General features: G+C 44.5%; 1 protein-coding gene across 1 annotated transcript in view; it reads left to right on the top strand.

Annotated features, from left to right (window-relative positions):
• The window catches only part of LOC146338904 (protein C19orf12 homolog), a 64287-nt gene that overhangs the window by 26807 nt on the left and 14594 nt on the right, over positions 1-22886 (top strand). The gene's annotated exons all lie outside the window — the stretch shown is intronic.

The following is a 22886-nucleotide window of genomic DNA, read 5'->3' as shown; positions in this document are numbered from 1 at the left end:
GCTGGTTCACACAGCCCAACTTGTGTGCTGTGAAATATGGATTAAATGAATCTCCAGAGTTCAGCAAGTTGGCAAGGTAATTCATCTGACTGCTATAACACATCCAGCTTGCAGTTCAACTTGCGTTGATTCTGCCGCCACAGCACTGCCAAATGTCATTTGGCTTGCAAGCGAGATGAATGATGAGGAAACAGCCCTGTGATCACTTCAGCACAGGTTGTGCTCTTCATACATTTGCTCCATCAGGCCAAGGACATGGAAGAACAATTGCCCCTGTGTTTCAGACTGCAGGGGATTATTCATCAGGAGGATTATGGGAAGGCTTATATACACCTTTGCATGCAGGAAGTCCCAGGTTTAATCTCTTGTATCTCCAATTAAAAGGATCAGGTGTTAGGAAAGACCTCTGCCTCAGACCCTAGAGAGCTGCTGTCAGAGTAAATACTGCACTGGATGTGCAGAGTTCATATACGGAGCAGCTCATAAGTCCCCCACCTATAGTCTGAAGCTGTGCAGCCCAGACATAAACTTAGGCCATGTTTCCACGACAATGGAAGGAGAAGCTAATGGAGGAGTACCGGATTTTTTAAAAGGAATTGGCTTTGCTGCGAGCAAGGCTCCGCAAGCAGGTTCTCCGGAGCAGTAAAAATTGCTTCACATACTTCCTGGTGGGGGTGGGGATTGGAGTGAATGTCATCAGACTGGCAAGGCTGCTCACGCAATGAGAGAGGCTCCCCCTCTTCTCCTTTCCTCTGAAAGTGCAGATGCACCTGCATTTCAGGGGCAAGCCTCATTGACCACAATGGGAGTTACTTCTGAGTAGGCACACATATGCTTGTGCGGGGAAAGAGAACAGTAAACACAAAAACAGACCAGCCCTCATTTTAACCTGCAGGATCTCTATAACAAAGGGTGGAAGTAGTTTCTTCCTAATGCAATAAACCAAACAAAGGAGAATTGGAGCCTTACCATTGCGCTTTACCACGCTTGGGGAATCGGGCTTTAAACTGTGCCATCTCAATTGACGGGGATCTCTGTAAGTGATGTGGGCATTCAGAGGGCACAATTGACCACAATGGGAGTTACTTTTGAGGAGACACTAATGGGTTTGTTGTGGGGAAAGACAGCAGTAAACACAGAAACCAGACCCCATTTTAACCCTCAGGATCTCTATAACGAAGGGTCGAAGTAGTTTCTTCCTCTATACTTTTGCTGCGCTTGATCACTGTAATGGGGGAAAGAATTAATTACTTCTGATGTGTGCAGCTGAGAGAGAAGCCTCATTGAGCACACTGTTACTTCTGAGTAGACACTAATTGGTTTGTGCTGGGAATCACAGGGCTGGGAGACGGGAAACACGCCTTGACAGGGGTCACGGTGAAAGGCACACCCCTGGGCAGGGCTAGCATACCTGAGGTCAATGTGGGGGTTGGGGCACACAGCAACTATACTGGGGAGAACCCAACATGAGGAAAAGAATTGGACTTCAAGCAGTCTCAGGAAATCTGGTTTTTCCCTTTAAAGCTCTGGGATGGCTGCTGGATAGCCACAACATCATGTCTCCCTAACGACCTCAGCATGCAGCTGGCTCAGAGTAAATCGCTGGTGGAAACGCCCCCTTACTCCTCAATGAAAACTAGGCTTTGCCAAGTCACTATTCTTTCAAAGTCTAGGACCCACCTGCAGTGTGGGAATAATAATACTGGCCCACCTTAATCTGAGGATTACTTTGACAATGACTGTGAGATTCTGTACAAATACTATCATTTTATTTTGCAAGGATTATTGAGATAATATATGTAAAGTGCTTTGAACGCTTAAACATGCGTGCGCGCGCTCTCTCTCTCTCTCTCTCTCTCTATATATATATATATATATAAAAATTAGAAAAAGACCCCAAACAATGCAGAGAGCTGATAAATACAGTTTTATCCTGTTCATCCTTTCTAGATAACATACATTGTTCTAAATGAAGACGTGTTGTTCAATTGAAGTTGTTTTCAGTGAATTTAAAATGCCGAGTAATGACTTATAATGCTGCCTCTCTGAGATTTCATGAGCTATAGCACACCCTAGTGATATTGAGAAATTACAAAATAGGTGTTTCAGGTGTCTCTCCCAAACTGACATGTTCAAAGAGTCACAATGAGCTGGCAGAATTTCTTTTAAGTATTTGGAAGAAATGCAGTTGATTTTCTTTTTAAAAAAAAGTTAGATGCAACAACAGCTGTAAAACTGCAGACAACACAGCTGTGTTTAACCTACCTGAAACTGCATGAAAAGAAAATCCAGAATGTCAGACTGTGGGCCAAGATGGGCACCTGCCCCAGTACAAAATTGAACTGGATTGTTAAACAGATCTAAACGTCACATATTTGCAGTTATTAAAACAATGTTAAACTCTGTAATATGTTCATTATATTGTGGAATATTTAGGCATGTTTTTGAAGGTAGTAGATGAAAAAGCCAAATATCTTGGAGGCTGAGGAAGGGCAGCAGATGAGGCAAAGCAGCACTCTTATGACTTTGTTAGCTCTGTGCCTGCAGCCTAACACAGCAATGCGCATTTGGGCACTGAATGCTGCTAGTGGAGGAGCAGGGAATTGGAGTTATGTAACGGTGGTTAGCTATCATGAACGGGACAGTGACAGCAGTCACTGCACACGTGTATTTTGAACCATGCCTTCTGAGGATCAGATTACATGTTACATCAGAGTTCCATGCCTGGAACTTTCAGTGTTCCAGGAACTTCAGAAAGTTCCAGGAACTTTCTTCTTTAAACAGCTGTTGGGCATGCCTGATTGGAGAGGGGCTGCCGGGGTTTGACCCTTTGTCCTCGCACCAATTCCTGACTGATCCCCTCCCCCCAAAATCTGTTATTAGCCATGGAGGGGGAAAGATATGAGGGCAGTTTTGTTTTCTTCTCCACAACTAACAGTGTTGTGCAGGGATGTGTATTAGGACTGTGGCACAAGGGGAAACAATTGGACCCCCTTCTCCCCACACTATGGCCCTGGTTCCCTCTCACAGCTGCCTTTTGAAGAAGAAAAATGTATTGGGAGTTCCATTCACAGAACTCCAGTGTGACACATAGTTCAACTCTGAGCTGACTAGCAATAGAGCAGCAAGCAGGCAAAGCATTCTGTCTGAACAGTGGGACTTTGGAATAGCATTAGTTGGAATGTCCTTTTAAGGTATGCAGTCATTCTTAGTGTGCCCCATATATATTACCCATCATTCCCGCACACATGTTCATCCGGGAGTAAGTCCTGCATTGTACTTTTTAAAGTTCTTCATCTAATTATATGCTCTCACAGCAGATAGGATTGTCCTGTTGAATATGGTTGGTGCTGGAGTCCAGGATGAAAAATTGGTAGCAGCATGCCCTGAGCTATGAAATGAAAAGTTACAGCACTGCAAAATGTTATCACATTTCTGGATAAACAAGAGTCTGGTTTATGTTGAGTTGCAGAGGCGCTGGTCTACATGTGGGAAACAGGTTTACTTTGGCGTTACATGACTGAACTTTGGGTTTGCATCCTTACAGATTCACATAACCATATCAAACTGTGACTTCCTATTCCTAATTACAAGAAGGCAGAAAGAAGCGTGTGAGGAGGTAGAGGGCAGGAGCCTATGGCTCATTCATGTAATGCCAAGTCACTGTGGTGATGTGTGAGACATCCCATACGGTATGCTTTTCCAATTCTGTCATTTTGAGACGTGTGACTCAGTGGCCCAGTTCACACAATCATGCCCTGTTGGCTTATTTGAGGGTTGTTTCCCCCTCAGACAAGCCATACCGCCAGGGCTGGATGACATGACAAGTGGCGCCCAGGCAGATAATTAGGCAAATGGTGCCCAGTATATGCTGACCGGTGCTGTGGCTTATACAAGCTACTGTCATTATTGTGCAAACTGGGTCATTGATGGAAGGTTTGTTTGTTTGTTTTGTACCCCACTGTTCTACCAAGCAAATGGTAGCTAACAATCATAGATAAATAAATCTTGATTAAAACAATATATTAAAAGCACACTTAAAAAGAAAGCACCCAGCCCAACAGACCCACTTACATGCCAAAGCCCTGCTTGAATAAAAATGTCTTTGCCTGCTAGCGGAAGGACAGCAGAGAGGGAGTGAGCTTAGCCTCCCTCAGCAGGGAGTTCCACAGTCTGGGAATGGCCACCAAGAAGGCCCTCTGTCATGTTTCCACCAAATGAATCTCTGAAGGTGGTGGTACCAGAAGAAGGACCTCTCCTGAAGATCTTAAAACCTGGATAAACTCATATGGGAGAAAGTGGTCTTTTATAGAGCCTGGTCCCAAGCCATATATGGTGTTGTAGGTCATAACCAGCAGTATGAATTATGCCCAGAAACAAACAAGTAGCCAGTGAAGCTGTTGTAACAAGGGGGTCACACGCTTCCTGTAACTCACTCCAGGTAACATTCGGGCTCCAGCATTCTGGACCAGATGAGGCTTCCAAACACTTTTCAAAGGCAGTCCCATGTAGAGCACATTAGAGTAGTCCAGACAGGATGTAAATAAGGCATGCGTGACTGTGGTCATATCAGACATCTCTTGGAATGGGTACAGTTGGAGCACTAACCTCAGCTGCACTACCACGCTCCTGGCCACTGCTGAAACCTGGGCATTCAGGTTCAGGGCCAAGTCCAGGAGTACACTCAGATTGTGACCCTGAGTCTTCAGGAAGAGTATATCCCCATCCATTACAGGTTGAGTCCCTATAAGTGCTGAGTATGCACCATACTGTAAGACAGAGGCCTTGGAAAAATGTATGGAGGCCCCTGTCTTCCCTGCAAGAATATCGCTTCCTGTTGTTCAAATGGAAATATGTTTTGTCAAGGCAGGGAATATGCCTAGCCTGTTACCTGCCAAGCCAAATGCAGCATACCAGTCATGGTAGGTTGACACACACCTGGCAGGCCACAATGTCTACCTGTGGGATGCATTTGCCTTCGTGGGTCACACATTTTTCAGGCTTAGTTTGGAGAGATGGGTGATATTGAAGAGATGAGCCTTTTTCAAGTCATGATGATGGAGAAGAACTGAAATGAGCATATCTTCAGTTGTTGTTCAGTCGTTCAGTCATGTCCGACTCTTCGTGACCTCATGGACCATAGCACGCCAGGCCTTCCTGTCCTGCGCTCTCTCCCGGAGTGTGCTCAAGTTCATATTCATTGCATTGGTGATGCTATCTAGCCATCTCATCCTCTGTTTTCCCCTTCTCCTTTTGCCTTCAGTCTTTCCCAGCATCAGGGTCTTTTCCAGAGAGTTTTCTCTTCGCATTAGGTGGCCAAAATATTGGAGCTCCAGCTTCAGTATCTGTCCTTCCAATGAGCGCTCAGGGTTGATTTCCTTTAGGATGGACTGATTTGACCTCCTTGCAGTCCAGGGGACTTGTAAGAGTCTTCTCCAGCACCACAGTTCGAAAGCATCAATTCTTCGGCGCTCAGCCTTCCTTATAGTCCAGCTCTCACAGCCATATGTTACTACTGGGAAAACCATAGCTTTGATTAGACAGACCTTTGTCGGCAAGGTGATGTCTCTGCTTCTTACTATGCTGTCTAGGTTTGCCATAGCGTTCCTCCCAAGGAGCAAGCGTCTTTTCATTTCATGGCTACAGTCACCGTCTGCGATGATCTTGGAGACCAAGAAAGTAAAATCTGTCACTGCTTCCATTTCTTCCCCTTCTATATGCCAGGAAGTGATGGGGCCAGATGCCATGATCTTCGTTTTTTTAATGTTGAGTTTCAAACTAGCTTTTGCACTCCTCTTTCACCCTCAACAAGAGACTCTTGAGATCCTCTTCGCTTTCTGCCATTAGGGTGGTATCGTCTGCATATCGGAGGTTGTTGATAATTTTCCCAGCAATCTTAATTCCGACCTGTGATTCATCCAACCCAGCGTTTCTCATGATGTACTCTGCATATAAATAAGCAGGGCGACAATATACAGCCTTGTTGTACTCCTTTCCCAATTTTGAACCAATTGGTTGTTCCATGTCTGGTTCTTACTGTTGCTTCTTGTCCCTCGTACAGGTTTCTCAGGAGACAGGTAAGGTGGTCTGGTACTCCCATCAATTTAAGAATTTGCCACAGTTTGTTGTGATCCACACAATCAAAGGCTTTAGCGTAGTCAATGAAGCAGAAATAGACGTTTTTCTGGAATTCTCTTGCTTTCTCCATGATCCAGCGAACGTTGGCGATTTGATCTCTAGTTCCTCTGCCTCTTCGAAACCCAGCTTGTAATTCCGGTAGTTCTCGGTTCGCATACTGCTGAAGCCTAGCTTGTAGGATTTTGAGCATCACCTTGCTGCCATGTGAAATGAGTGCAATTGTGCGGTAGTTTGAACACTCTTTGGCATTGCCCTTCTTTGGAATTGGAATGTAAACTGACCTTTTCCATTCTTGCGGCCATTATTGAGTGTTCCAAATTCGTTGGCATATTGAATGCAGCACTTTAACAGCATCGTCTTTTAGGATTTTAAATAGCTCAGCTGGAAGACTGTCATCTCCTCTAGCTTTGTTGTTACTAATGCTTCCTAAGGCCCACTTGACTTCACTCCCGAGGATGTCCGGCTCCAGTTCAGTGGCTGCACTATCATGGCTATCAGGGACATTAAGATCTTTCCTGTATAGTTCTTCTGTGTATTCTTGCCACCTCTTCTTAATCTCATCTGCTTCTGTTACGTCCCTGCCTTCTTTGTCCTTTATCATGCCCGTCTTTGCACAAAACGTTCCCTTGAGATCTCCAATTTTCTTGAAGAGTTCTATAGTCTTTCCCATTCTGTTGTTTTCCTCGATTTCTTTGCATTGTTCATTTAAGAAGGCCTTCTTGTCTCTCCTTGCTATTCTCTGGAACTCTGCATTCAGTTGGATATATCTTCCCCTTTCTCCCTTGCTTTTCGCTTCCCTTCTTTCTTCAGCTACTTGTAAAGCCTCATCAGACAGCCACTTGGCTTTTTTGCATTTCTTTTTCTTTGGGATGGATTTCGTTGCTGCCTCCTGAACAATGTTACGGACCTCCGTCCATAGTTCCTCAGGCACTCTGTCTATCAGGTCTAATCCCTTAAATCTATTCCTCACCTCCACTGTATATTCATCAGGGATATGATTTAGGTCATACCTAGATGGTTTAGTGGTTTTCCCTACGTTCTTCAATTTAAGCCGAAATTTTGCAACAAGAAGCTCATGATCTGAGCCACAGTCAGCTCCAGGTCTTGTTTTTACTGACTGTATAGAGCTTCTCCATCTTTGGCTGCAAAGGACATAATCTGATTTCGATATTGACCATCTGGTGATGTCCATGTGCAGAGTCGTCTCTTGTGCTGTTGGAAAAGAGTGTTTGCTATGATCAGCGTGTTCTCCTGGCAAAACTCTATTGGCTTTTGTCCTGCTTCATTTTGTGCACCAAGGCCATGCCTGCCTGTTATCCCAGTGATTTCTTGACTCCCTACTTTAGCATTCCAATCCCCTATGATGAAGAGGACATCTTTTTTTGGTGTTAGTTCTAGAAGGTGTTGCAGGTCTTCATACAACCGATCAAGCTCAGCTTCTTCGGCATCAGTGGTTGGGGCATAGACTTGAATTACTGTGATGTTGAATGGTTTGCCTTGGATTCGTACTGAGATCATTCTGTCGTTTTTAAGATTGTACCCCAGTACTGCTTTTCCCACCCTTTAGTTGACTATGAGTGCTACCCCATTTCTTTGAAGGGATTCTTGCCACAGTAGTAGATATGATGGTCACCTGAATTAAATTCGCCCATGCTTGTCCATTTTAGTTCACTGATTCCCAAGATGTCAATGTTCAATCTTGCCATCTCATGTTTGACCACCTCTAGCTTACCTTGATTCATTGATCTTACATTCCAGGTTCCTAAACAATATTGTTCTTTACAGCATCGGATTTTCTTTTCACCACCAGACACATCCACATCTGAGTGTCCTTTCGGCTTTGGCCCAGCCGCTTTTTCTTGGTTTTCTTGGCAAGGATACTGGAGTGGGTTGCCATTTCCTTCTCCAGTGGACCACATTTTGTCAGAACTCTCTGCCATGACCTGTTTGTCTTGGGTGGCCCTGCCCGGCATAGCTTATGGCTTCACTGAGTTACGCAAGCCCCTTCGCCACAACAAGGCAGTGATCCATGAAGGGGATATCTTCAGTACAGACCTGTAATGGGTTAATGGTCATTCCTTCTTCCCAGAGATTCTTGGGAATTGGAGCTTTCAGGGTTGAAGGGCACTAGAGATCTCCAGCAGAGTATTCTCAGTACTTTATTGAACTGCAATTCTCCAGATTATCAGAGGCCATGATAGTTTTGTTGGTTTAAGTTGGTACAGTGTCTAGTGTATGAATGCATGTAGAGAGATACATGCCCAAATAATGTTCAGTTTGATTGGCTTGCAGCGATCCTGGCTAGGACTGTGTTCCTTGGCAGCTTCAGGTAAATGGTCTTGGGTCAAGGGCTAGGAAAAACTAGTGCCTGACGCTTTAGGACAATAGTGGGTTACTTGGGCCCATGATAGGACCATCATATCTTCATTGAAAAATAGTGACAATTTATGCAAATCCTCATATCAATTTAGCCTGGAAAGATGGCTTGTTAGGCCAGCTGAAGGCGTATTGGTGTGAGATCCTTTGGTAATGCACTAGTGTACGGGTGCAGAACTTCAAACCTGGGGTCCCAATCCAGATCTTCAGGGTTTTCCAAAAGGCTCCTTTTCCCCTAGTCACCAAATCTTTGGTTTCCTGGATTATGTGCACTCCCACCACCCCATTCTAAATTGAAATGCCTCTCCCAAGGCTTAGTTACTGGCAGTAAGAGCTTTAAAATATGCTGGTACTTCTTTGTTTTTTGACCCCGCCCTCTATGCCTTCAGCCTTCAGCCCCGCCCACCACTGGGTTGTTGCCCCTGGGAGTTTCTCCAAAATGGAATTTGGCGCTCGCACTGAAAAGAGGTTCTGCACTGCAGCACTAGCAGAAGTGTGTAATGGACCAAAAAGAAAAATTTTCCTTACTAGGCCCTGTAGCATAGGATATTCTTAATTTATTCCTTGTCTCTTTTTTTATTGATGCCAGGTTATATCAATAATAATGGAAACAGCTTTGTGTGTTTATGCAAATAAAGCAAAGTTTGCCATCATGTAGAACATTTATTTAAATGCCATGCAAATTTTTAAACAAACACACATGCACACACACACAACCCTGTGGAGGATGGTAAACTTTAGCCCAAACGCAACAAACAGAATTGTTCCTAAGAACGTTTTCACATTCATTTCCAATCCACAGAACAATATTTCATTCATCCTTAATTATCTCCCCAATGGTAAGAGAAGCATCGCAGCATCCTTTTGTTCTCCTGATTTTGCATGCAGTGTGATTAGGTAGGAGAATTTCTCCTTTTTTTGCCAATACACTACCAGCTCTTACACATGTGGGGTTTAGCCTCATTGTTCGAGGGGTAGAGCAACAAGAGAGAGAAACACAAGTCCTGCCAAATTTCACAACACGCGAGAGCCCTCTGAGGTGTGCAAATACCACGCTTCCCTTTCATTGCAATCCCCTCCTGTACTTTGTTTTGCTACCGGAACGGTAACCCCATTGTCATGGCTATATTATTTTGAAGCAGCTTTTCTTTCCTACTATTTGTGCCCTATAATCCGTTCGGTTGCTGTCATCGTCGTGAGAATCTTCGGTTGAAAGGAATCACTTAGTGCTTGCAGATGATTCTCTTGAACCTGCTGGCAAAGACGCAGGCTTTGACTAAAGTACCAGGCCTGTGATCCTACTGACAGGGAAAAAAAATCTCTCTCTCTCTCTTCAGTAGAGTTTATAATTTGTTGCTTTCATGGTGCTCTGTTCTCAGTGCTTGTACTCAACGTTATCTTCTCTCCCCTGTGGATTTTCTACAAAGCATGATGGGAATGTTAGCTTGGGAAAGAAAAATTAATACTGGCTGTCTATGTTTGCCTAGAGCACATGAGAGGCGCATCACACAAGCAAAGGGAGACATCTACTGTTTGATGGATATAGTAAAAGGTTATTTAGTTATTTGTATCATTACAGCACTGCAGCCTTTAAGCCAGCTTGTTTGGTAATATATCTAACACCAAGGACTTCACTGGAAATTTTATCCAAAGTATGTGTTGGTCTACAAGTGTGAAAGTTTATGAAGATGATAAAGGATCCTGAAAGCAAATTCTATGAGAAAATGGTGAAGGAATTTGTTGTTGTCTTGGTGGTGGGTAGTTGTAGAGAAGGATTTGAGTCTGGTTTTGTCTCCAAAATGCTAACTTTCTGCGTGCAAGGCATTTTTCATTGGGAAGCCTTGAAACATGTGATATCCCACTTACAGTCTGAATACAGTCCTTTACTAGGATTGTATCACATCATTCTGTTGCACATGCAGTTCAGCGCCTTCTCCCCTGTGATGTACCTCTAATAGACCAATGATAAAACATCCCAGGGCCTTCCACTGGCACTATGCAGTTAATCCTAGTAGTTGTACATGATTCAGCATCCTGTTTTCCACTGTGGCCAGTCAAGTGCACCAGCACTCTAGCTGGAGCTGGATCCCAGCAGCAGCATGAAAAATTAAGCTGCCCTCTTGCACCTGTGGTAGAGCTCAAGCTCCCTGATCCTGCGTGTTGATGCCTTTGCACAGGGATGGTGATTTCAGGAGTCTGGTTAAGTCAGCAACATCCAACATTTGTTTAAACCAGATAATGGTATAAAGAGGAATTGTTGTGGTTTCACCTGCAAAGTTAAGCAGAACTCATTGGAAGCAGAAAGCAAAGCTAACAGCTTTTAGGTTCCATGATATTTCCATGGTAGCTGGGTGACTGACAACCTGATTCTGCATGTTTACTCAGAAACAAGCCCTGTTGAGTTCAGTTATAGTTACTCTAAAGCAGGGGTGGGCAGCATGCAACCTCTGAGTGACATGTTGTCCCCACATCTTTTATGTGGCTGCCCTACTTGCACCCCCCCCCCCACACACACACACTTTTCCTTTAAAGCAAGGCATTCTGGGAGCACATGCCTTGTTTGAAAGCAAAATCTCATTCCCAGAAGTCCTGGGGGGGCGGGGAGTGGGGTTGCTTTCAAACAAGGCACGCTCTCCCTGCTTGCCTTTTTTGAAAGGGCAAATTTGGCTTTTTTGCTGCTGCACTACTGAATTTCGTTGGCAAATGCAGCACCAATTGTGGGGGGGGGGCAGCCCCCAGTGGGTTCCAGTGGGAGGACTAACCCCTGGAAACTGCTTACCCCTGCTCTAAAGTAAGGCCTACACTGTATAAGCTGGGAGACCGATTTCTTCAAATGACCTAGACTTGTCTAAGGGGGTGGGGTGGGGTGGGGTGGGGTGTAATTTAAAGCACCAAAGGGATAGATAGGTAGAGGGGGTGAGGAAAAAGAGAGGGGGCACTCTCCTCAACTACCATCTTTCCAACCACAAGCCTTTTCCCCAGGCACTTTTCTCTCAAAGACACTCAAGTGAACCTCACTCAGCAAAGATGACAAGTTACAGCAATGGTTACAGTACATGGACAATGGAATAAAGAGCACAGAGAGAAGGAAGGGCTCATGTACCCTGCCTATCTGCCCCTTTGGTACTTTAAGTCACACCCTACCATCTGTTTTATATGTTATTGGTTTACACCTGTGTTTGAAGAAGTGGCTTTGTCACTGTCATGTGTAGTTTGAGCTTAAGTACGCATAGAGATTGTGCACCCAGTGCTGCTTTTCTACTCAAAGCCGTGTCAGGTGTAATAAAGGGCTAAATGTTAATGCAGCCACCAGATGGGGCTATAATAAAAGCAACTTCAAAGACATTCTCACTTCCTTTTCTGCATCCTTTGTTATTCCAATAAAGTCAATAATTTGGCTTTCAAAAATTCCTCTTCTTTCCTTGGTTCTTGAGATACTGCCCTTCTGTTTTCAGGTGGAAGCACAATTAAATGGTGGTCCAAAAGGGCACTTAATATAGCATTTATTCCCTAGAATACAAAAAAAAAGCCCATCCCCACAGGCAAAATAATAATTTGTTTAGAAATAAGTCCCTAAAGGGGACTTATTTCACTAAAGGTTTCACCTCTCCCAGCTCTTTAATCATTAATTTCCTCCTAGCCCCCTTTGTTTTAAATAAGGTTATGATTATAAGTTCCTGTCCTTTTAATTAGTTGCTTCCTGTTCAGCCCAAACCTTCCTAAATTTCCCCTTTGATTTCTATTTGATAGTCGATTTCTATTCCCTGGTTTCCTCTTTTAAGCCAGAGAAATTGTGATTAAATTAAAAACATGAATAAGCAATTCTGCTAGCTAAAAAGAAGAAACAAGTAATTAAAGGGCCTGCTGGCATTGAACAGGAACTAATTAAAAGGTTATGACCTGCCTGTGAGGTATGACCTGGCTGTGAGTGAACAGTAAATTACTAATTAAAGCACCAGTAGCCAAGTAGCAGAAGTATTTTAAAAGTTCAGCAAGGAAGAAATGATTAACTAAAGGGCCAGGAGCTGTGAGACAGCTCAATAATGTTTTGCCCATCGGCACTGGACAGACCAATATGGAAATTGTATTATACATTTTTAAAAGTCACCATAATACAGATGTTTAAAAAAGATGGGAGGATAAAACAGAAACCATTGGAATGCAGCCATATGGCAATGATGTCTGGATCCTCCTTAAAACTGAGTGAACACATTACATCCATTCTAGACAAAACAGCTAATGTAAATGTAAACCTTTATTTCTAAAATAATCATACGTAACAACAGGCATCCTGAATCTTACCAAAAAAATTTTTTACTTTACAACTGTAAGGAAAAATAGGGGATTTAGTGTCAGATAGTGGCTAAGAGCATGAACTGTAGAAGTCCCCAGTTCAAATCTATTCTTAAGTCTTTGACCACATTAAGGGAGCAATCCTATGGCCGCTAGTTAGCGGTGAGACGGCTCTGAGGTTGGTTCCCTGAGAACTGACCTCCCCCACCCCGAGCTGCCTCGCAGGCAGCTCGGAATGGCTCCGCACTTGGAAGAGGAGCGTGGAGCAGCAAAAACGGGGCATTCCTGGGGGTGTTCCAGGGCAGGGAAGGCAGAAATGCCGGTATGACACATCCAGCGTGTCGTCCAGCAGCTGTTTCCCCCGCTCTGCCTTCCTGTGGCTAGACAGCCAAATTTGGCTGTCTAGCTGCAAATGCAGGGCAGCTGAAGCACGGAGGGGACGATCCCCTGCGTGCTTCTCCTGCCCTGCATTGGATAGGCGGTTGCCTCCTGATTCGGAGGCGGCCACCTATCCTGGTAGGATTGCTCCCTCCATAGCCTTAGGGTGCAATCCTATGCATGTTTAGACAGAAAAAAGTCCTACAACTCCCATACCCCCCCACCCAGCATGGCTTGCTGGGGAATGCTGGGAGTTGTAGGACTTCTTTCTGTCTAAACATGCATAGGACTGCACCCTTAGTTGTCATTATTCTTTAACCCTTGGTACATCTTTCCCACTGCACTATAGAGGTGATAACTGCCTTATGGGTTTTTTCTAAACAGTGAGTTAGGATGCAATCCAAAAAGCATTCACTATGGAGTAATCTCTATTGGACCAGTGGAAAAGACTTCTGAGTAAACATGCATAGGATTGTGCTGTAAATTACAGCATATTCCAATGCATGTAATTCAGAAGTAAGTCCAAATGAATTCAGTGGGATTTACTGCAAGGTAAGTGTGTATGCTGCTCAGCTCCCATCCCTTTCCTGTTGTGTCTTAGCCAAATTAGCAAATACCAAATTTCGTATTCCCAAATTGTCTCTTTAATTAGTCAATTCCTGTTCCCTAGGTAATTAAGTTCCATTGAATACAATGAAATTTACTTCAGAGTAAACATGCTTAGGAATGTAGTGTTAGACTCTACTATCATATTATAATGGCTAAGACACTGCAAATCAGAAAACCCTCTAGTCCAGGGGTGGGCAGAAAGTTGACCTCCAGATGTTTTGGACTTCAACCCCCAGCATTCCTGACCATTGGCCATACTGATGGGCTTCTGGGAGTTGAAGTCCAAAACATCTGGAGACCTACCTTCTGCCCACCCCTGCCCTAGTCTATATCTTCCTTGTGCCAGGGAAGTGCTAGGTAGCTTTAGCAAACCATTTTCTCTCAGCCTCAGACCCCTTCCTCCCACCTGCAATATGGTGGTAAGCATACACATCACTTACAGGACTGTTGTAAGTATTACTATCTGAATGTTCAAAATTATTTTATATATATATATATATATATATATATATGCATGCATGCATGCATAAGGCAAGAGTTGGGACTGAAATACAAGCAGGCAAGCGCTTGTAAAGGCAGAAGGAAAGACAGCTTTAAAAGGAAGAAAACAAATGTGGCCTTCTGGAAGCGTGCCTCAATTTCTGATCAACTTATTCAAAATATTTGATACTGTTTCATGCTCCCTGCTTTCCTGAGTGGTGGAAAGCTCCAGGGGGAGCTTTTTCCAGGGTCAGTTCCCTGCTGAGGACACAGTACTGTCTTTTATGGTATTTTTTGCAATATCTGCTCATTTACAAATAACACACGCTGAACATGGGCAAAACTTAAAGCATCAGTTCTCCCAAAGCAACCAGCATGTCCTGCAAGCCTTGCCACACCCTCCAGCTGCAAAAAAATGTCATTTCTTTCATTGGCTACATTCCAAGTCCAACTAACAAAACGTTTTTCTCCAGCCTCTACTCAAACAGGTGAGCTATGTGTAATGCCCATTAGCCACCAGCCATCAAAAGCCATTGAGCAAACAACCGCTAACCATTAGTGCCTACTATCTGTATTATCTGACACAACACAATCTCATTCCTCTTACAATCTTATTTTGTCCTCTTAGACCAGAGAGTTTACCACATGATCTGAAGCAATTATTTTTGCTTTGAATGATAGCAAACTAGATATGGAAGAACAATGGGGAAGATTCAGTACCTAATCAGTTCCCCTTTACAGACACTGAGTTGGAAGAATCCAGCCAACACCGTTCAGCACTGGAACATGTGGAATTGTAGAACAGCTAAGAGCGTCTCTGAGCATAGACAAAGCACCTTTTACTGCTGAGAAAATGCAGCAAATGCTTTTAGAATTAGAAGGTCAGGGTTTCCGATTAGAGGACACTGCTTTCATGCTGTCTGGAGCATGCATCCACCTTTTAACTGCAGAAATTAATCAGTGTCAACATTTGATTATTTATTTAGCTGCTTTATAGGCCTTCCTCCAGTACAAGGTCCCCAGGGTAGCAGTTCATGTTGTACCCAACACTTCGATCGAATTGCAAAAATCCAGCTTGCTGAAACAGTGGTAGGTAAGAACAGATACCCCCTGCCCCCGGCCCTTCAGACAACTCCGTTTCCCTGGATTCCCAGCACTCAACAACTGCAGAAGTCACCACTTTTTGCGGGAGAAGGATGGCTGCATGGTTACCAGGTTGGTTTTGAAGGAGGTGTCTGATTCAACAGAGTGTTTTTGGGTGTGGTTATGTCACACCAAGGTCAATAACTTCACATTCAGTATTGCTTGGATGTGCCGCCATGTGGTGGGAGCTGGTGTTCATCATGCCAATGTGAACCATTAGGTGGCAAATCATCTCGGGCCTGTTTCAACCCACAAAGCCTGCCCTTCTGGTGCATGGCTTCCTCTCCTGGCCCCCAGAGCAATTTGTTGTTGTTCAGTCGTTCAGTCGTGTCCGACTCTTCGTGACCCCATGGACCACAGCACGCCAGGCCTTCCTGTCCTCCGCTCTCTCCTGCAGTGTGCTCAAGTTCATATTCATTGCATCGGTGATGCTATCTAGCCATCTCATCCTCTGCCGTCCCCTTCTCCTTTTGCCTTCAATCTTTCCCAGCATCAGGGTCTTTTCCAGGGAGTTTTCGCATTAGGGGGCCAAAATATTTGAGCTTCAACTAGTATCTGTCCTTCCAATGAGCATTCGGGGTTGATTTCCTTTAGGACTGAGCAATTAGACTTGGAAAAAAACTTCATTGGCACCGATGGGGGGGGCACTTTTTTCCCAAACATAAATTGCCCCGTATGAGTAGTGATTGGGTGTGTATGTGACAGTTGGGAAGGGAAAAATTGACCCTCCCTCCTCTGCATGCCGCAAACTCCCCTCCCGGCCCCCAAATCACCCTGCCACACTGCAGTTAAGCTTGCAAAAAGCCTTCCGTTGAAGCCAATGGGAGGCTTTTTCCAAGTCTAAAATTACAGCTTGGAGGGCAGCTTCATTTGTATGTGTTGTGTGTGTGAATGGGTGCATGTTACATGTAGATATGTATGAACGATTTAAGAGTTCCACTGGCATGTCTGGTTGCAGTGATATTACAACAGGACACAACTAATGATGCACCAAGCCAAATGCAGCCTGAATGGGAACGTTATTCCATCTTTTGTGAGCACCAAAATGGCTGATGGGTTTCACTCAGCTTGTTGGGTCAGAAGTCAAGCAGGGCTTCATTAGGGCTGACATGTCAACATGGATACACATCCCTCCCAAACTAAGTAGCACTTTGCTAGTGGGAAACAATTTTTTTATGTTGCTTTTTATCATTTGAGCTGGACTATAAGGAAGGCTGAGCTCCGAAGAATTGATGCTTTCGAACTGTGGTGCTTGAGAAGACTCTTACAAGTCCCCTGGACTGCAAGGAGGTCAAATCAGTCCATACTAAAGGAAATCAACCCTGAGTGCTCATTGGAAGGACAGATACTGAAGCTGAAGCTCCAATATTTTGGCCACCTAATGTGAAGAGAAAACTCTGGAAAAGACCCTGATGCTGGGAAAGACTGAAGGCAAAAGGAGAAGGGGACGGCAGAGGATGAGATGGCTAGATAGCATCACCAATGCAATGAATATGAACTTGAGCACACTCCGGGAGAGAGCACAGGACAGGAAGGCCTGGCGTGCTATGGTCCATGGGGTCACAAAGAGTCGGACACGACTGAACGACTGAACAACAACAACTGATATGCTCTATCTGGAGCCATGTGCAGCACAGCTGTGCCACATCCCACAGGGTTGGAATATGTTTTCTCTGTTGCAACCAAATTGCAGTGACATAAGATGGCAAGTACCCTGAGACTTTTGTAGCTAGTGCCTGGAACCAGGGCTTAAAACGGAACAGAAGAGTTGTTCTTAATTATATAGTGCCATCATTGTGTATGGTGCTTTACAGAGTACAAGAGAAAATCTTCCCTGCCCCAAAGAGCTTACAGTATAAATTCTTCAGACACATGTAGAAAAAAAGCCAGACTATGAAGCACATGGTCTTCGATGTCTATATACTAACGCCCAGAGTATGGGAAACAAACAGAATGAACTTGAACTCTTAATGCAAGAGGGAAATTATGACTCGATAGGTATAACTGAGACTTGGTGGGATGACTCTCATGAGTGGAATGCAATTGAAGGATATAACTTGTTCAAAAAGAACAGGAGGAACAGAAAGGGAGGTGGGGTTGCACTGTATGTGAAAAATACATATATCTGCACAGAAATAAAGGAGGATGAGCTTGGTAGCCCCATCGAGAGCATCTGGAGCAAAATAAATGGAGCAAAGAATAAAAGGAACATGGTGGTTGGAGTCTACTACTGGCCACCCAATCAAGGAGAAGATGAGGATGACACTTTCGAAAAGCAAATAGCCAATGTGTCAAGGAAGCATGATGTAGTAGTAATGGGGGACTTCAATTTCCCCGATATTTGTTGGGAGACAAATTCTGCAAAACATGGCCCCTCCAGGAAATTCCTGACTTGGGTGGTGGATAACTTCCTTCTACAGAAAGTAGAGGAAGGAACTAGAGGATTGGCTATCCTTGACTTCATCCTAACCAACAGAGATGACTTAGTGGATAAAGTAGCAGTTACAGGAACTCTGGGGGAAAGTGACCATGTTATACTTAAGTTCTTGGTTCTAAGGGAAGCAAAAGCCGAGTGTAGTCAAATGCGTACCCTGGATTTTAGGAAAGCTGATTTTAATAAACTCAGAACAATGATCAGTAAGGTCCCATAGCAAGAAAAGGAGTCCAAGATGGGTGGGAGCTTTTAAAAAAAGGAAATTCTCAAGGCACAATTACTAACAATTCCAACAAGAAGAAAAGGTGGAAGACAACAGAAGAAGCCAATGTGGCTTCACAAAAACCTTAGAGATGACATGAAAACAAAAAAGGACACATATAGGAAGTGGAAAGAAGGCCAAGCAACAAAGGAAGAGTACAGGTAGGTAGCACAGAATTGCAGGGATGGCATCAGGAAGGCTAAAGCTGAGAACGAGCTGAGGTTAGCGAGGGATGCTAAAAGCAACAAAAAGGCTTTCTTCAGCTATGTGCGTAGTAAAATACAGAGGAAAAAAATGGTAGTTCAGCTATTAAATAAGGATGGCAAAATGATAACATGACAAAGAAAAGGCAGAGGTGCTCAATTCCTACTTTGGCTCAGTCTTCTCCCAAAAGAGGGTCTATGACCCCCTGGCAAAGGCGAAGTACAGGCTGAGGGGGCAGGATTGCAGCTTGAGATCAATATGCATATGGTGAAGGAACACCTAATTACTTTGAATGAGTTCATATCTCCAGGGCAAGATGAACTGCATCCCAGAGTAATAAAGGAACTGGCAGAAGAACTCTCAGAACCACTGTCTATTTTCTTTGAGAAATCGTGGAGGACGGGAAGTGCCAGATGGCTGGAGGAGAGCTGACGTTGTCCCTGTCTTCAAAAAGGGTAAAAAGGAGGAACCTGGGAACTACAGACCAGTCAGTCTGACATCAATACCTGGGAAAATTCTGGAGCAGATTATAAAGCAATCCATCTGTAAGCACCTTGAAAACCATGCAATGATTACTCGAAGCCAACATGGATTTGCCAAGAACAAATGTGCCAGATGAATCTGATCTCATTTTTTGATCAAGTAACCTCCCCTGTGGACCGTGGGAATGCTGTAGACATAATATACCTTGACTTCAGCAAAGCTTTCAACAAAGTGGCCCATGATATCCTGATGAGCAAACTAGCTCAAAGTGGGCTAGATGAAACAATCCGGTGGATCCACAGTTGGCTACAGAATCGGACTCAAAGAGTGCTTATCAATGGGATCTTCTCAAACTGGGGAGAAGTAACAAGTGGGGTACCACAGGGCTCAGTCCTGGGTCCAGTGCTCTTCAACGTTTTTATTAATGACTTGGAGGAGGAGGTGCAGGGAATGCTGATCAGATTTGCAGATGACACAAAATTGGGTGGGATAGCTAATACTTTGGAAGACAGAAACAAAATTCAACGTGATCTTGATAGACTGGAGTGCTAGGCAGAAAACAACAGAATGACATTTAATAGGGATAAATACCAAGTTCTGCACCTAGGAAAAAGATACCAAATGCACAGTTACAAGATAAGGGATACGTGGGTCAACAATACTACAAGCGAGAAGGATCTTGGAATTGTTGTCAATCACAAGCTGAATATGAGCGAACAATGTGATGTGGCTGCAAAAAAGGCAAATACTCTTTTGGGCTGCATTAATAGAGGCATAGCTTCCAAATCCTGGGAAGTACTAGTTCCCCTCTACTCAGCACTGGTTCGGTCTTATCTGGAGTACTGTGTCCAGTTCTGGGCACCATATTTTAAGAAGGATGCAGACAAAATGGAGAGGGTTCAGAGGAGGGCAACAAAGTTGATCAGGGGACTGGAAACAAAGTCCTATGAAGAAAGACTGAAAGAACTGGGCATGTTTAGCCTTGAGAAGAGAAGACCGAGGGGAGATACGATGGTGCTCTTCAAATACTTGAAAGGTTGTCACAGAGAGGAAGGCCAGGATCTGTTCTCTATCATCCCAGAGTGCAGGACATGGAATAATGGGCTCAAATTACAGGAAGCCAGATTCTGGCTGAACATCAGGAAAAACTTCCTGACAGAGCAATATGACAATGGAACGAATTACCTAGGGAGGTAATGGGCTCTCCCACACTGGAGGCATTCAGGATGAGGCTGGCTGGACAGCCATCTGTCAAGGATGCTCTGACTTGGATTCCTGCATTGAGCAGGGGGTTGGACTCGATGGCCTTGTAGGCCCCTTCCAACCCTACTATTCTATGATTCTATGATTCAACATGAGAGGAAAAGAGAGGAAAGCAGGGAGATGAAGTCAGGACTAAGTAGGGATAGAATGTACATTTATTTCAGTTGTACATACTTAAAGTGGAATATGCCCACAGATAAAGTGTGTTTTTGAAGAGGGATCTGAAGGAAGTAGGAGGTGGCCTCGTGGAGGCATTCTTGGGGCCATTTCAGACATAAAGGGTAGTAAAGAAGAAAGGGCCAAGTTTTTCAGGGAAGAGGAATCTCTGGAGAGCTGAGGGTAGAAGAGGTAGATGAACAAAGGCAGGGGATGTGCTAAGATCAGGGTGCAGTAGTGGGGAGGTCATGGAAGTTTTTGAAAGTAAAGATACGTTTATGCAGGATCCAGGAATGGAGAGGAAGCCAGCACAGAGATTTAAGCAGGGGTGTCATGTACTCAGATCTATGAGAGAGGAATGATTTTGGCAGCAATGTTCCAAACAGGTGGAGTTGAGAAGGCTGCAGTAGTAGAAATAAAGTGGCCACTTATGCGTCGCCCCAAAAGAGGAATTGCATCACCAAGAAAGAGAACATCAGTTTCCATATAGATGCAAATAATTATATAGACTATAATTTAAATAGTAATGCAATATACCTCACCATGTGGGGAAGACTATGAGCTGTGTGTTCGCTGTCCAGGTGCTAACTTGACAGGCAGCTTCAGGGCCCCTGCACTCTTCTTACGGTTCTGTATCTTTAAACAGAACTTGAAAGGAGCACAGTCCTCCTTCAAATAGAGGACTGTCCTCTGTTAAACTGGACGCGTGGCAACCCTAAGTCAAAGCCAGAGATGAGCATTACTATAGGAAGTGCCATGGGGTAGGGTTGCCCACTTTTCTTTTTTAACTAGCTCTTTCTCTAATAGTTTAATGATCTGCAGATGTTGGTGGGGGATGATCTTTATCTCCTGTGTTCTGAAAAACCTCACTAGCTGACTTCTGAGCTAGCTGTCGAAGGCATAAGAGATGGCCAGGCCATTTGTTGGCAATCTTAGAGCCTGGGCACTAGCTTCCTGGGCCACAAGTGGCCAACCTAGCTGTTAGAAGGGCAGAGGGAACTGTGTGCAGCAGTGTAACTTCCTGGCAGCTTACAGGAGGGTGGTAGGCTCAGCCTTCTTCACCCCTTTCCCCATCCCTAAAGTAGGAAAGCAAACCCAAGTGCTGACCAGGGGTTTAGAACTCGAGAGGCCTTGGGTAGCCCAGTCCATGATCCAATGAATTCAAAATGCTTTTATTGAAGGGCCAGTTAAGAACTGGTTGGGGTGGCTGCTATTTCCACCACCACCCCCTTTGGTAGTGGTGCCTAGGTCAAAAGCAGTGTGCACCCCCCACCCCAGGCTAGCTTACATGGAGGTAGTTTGCTCCTGCATGGGGCCGCAGGGGTAAGATGACGATGCAGCTGTTGAACTTCTCCCTGCTTTGCATCACTTAAAACGGGTGGGGAACCTCTGGACTGTTGGCCAAATCCAGCCCTCTTGGGGGTCCAATCTGACTCTCGGAGGTTCCCCAGTTGACCATGCCCCTTCCAGCCCCCAACCCCCTTCACAACACCATGGATAGTTTAGTGGCTTCTCTGGAAACTGAACTTGGGACCTTTTGTGCCGCTTTTTTCCCATTCTGAAAGGCTGGGATTACTGTTTTTATTATTGTCCTTCTGTGTCTTTCTTACTGGCAATAAGAGCTTTAAACTAAAATATGTGGGTATTTTTGCCGCCACCCCCCGCTGGAAGGTAGCCCCCAAGAGCATCTTTCCCCAGTCTGGTACCCTCCAGCTGTATTGGACTAAAACTCTCGGTATGCCCTAGCCTTGTAGTCCAAAATATTTAGAGGGCACCAGGTTGGGGAAGGCTGCCCGGGAGTCTCCAAAATGGAATTCTGCCCTAGGACTGAAAGCAATTCCTTAAAAACACAGGACTGTGTGTGTGTGTGTGTGTATGCATGCATGTATATGAGAAGCAAGACACTATTCTTCAGGTAGCCTTGTATCTCAAAACACATCTGCCAGGAGAAGACTCACTTTATTATGCCAGGCCTTTCACATAGTTTATTTTCGAATAATACTTCTTACTTTCATTCTTGTAAACTGCTCTGGAGACACTACTGAAGGGCGGTATAAACGTTCAGTGAGTACATAACTCAACATTTAAAACTGGGCCATAGGGTGCAGGCGATTGTGGAGGGAGCTGCAGCTGTGTCCAGCTGTCAGACGAAGGTAAGATTGCCATGTCTCTTCCACCACCCTTGTTGCCCAACCCTGCTCCTTGCAGGATTGGCCTGAAGTTTCCAGAAATCAGTGTTTATCTCCAGGACATCATTGAAAGCAATCCTGGAGATTATAACAGTTTGGTATTGTGTAAGATAGCGGGGGAGGGGGAATCTCCAGGATTAATTTAGCTCCGGCACCTTTTTGGAGATGCCCAAACAGGAGAAATCTTGGCTGGAAAGAGGGTGCTGAACTAGGCAGACCTTTGGCCTGATCCAGCAGGGGGGCTCTCCATATGATCTTAGTAAAGCGAAGGTTTTCTCACTGCTGCATAAATTGGGAATATCTCCCTTGAGGATTTTCTGCCGGGTGTTAAGGGCACGGGAACCTTCCTAGACAAAAAACAAAACGTGGCAACCCCAAGCATTTCAAAGCCCCCTAAAAAGAGGTGTGGGGGGAAGAGTAATGTTTCTCCGTAGATGTCCCCAACGTCTCCAGGAAGAGCCTGCCCGCTCCTTTTAAC

Source organism: Heloderma suspectum, chromosome 8, assembly GCF_057233095.1.
Source record: "Heloderma suspectum isolate Gila_16-S chromosome 8, 16-S_ref, whole genome shotgun sequence".
NCBI lineage: Eukaryota > Metazoa > Chordata > Lepidosauria > Squamata > Helodermatidae > Heloderma > Heloderma suspectum.
Note: the sequence above shows the minus strand (reverse complement) of the source record. Positions and strands in the feature narration are given on the sequence as shown.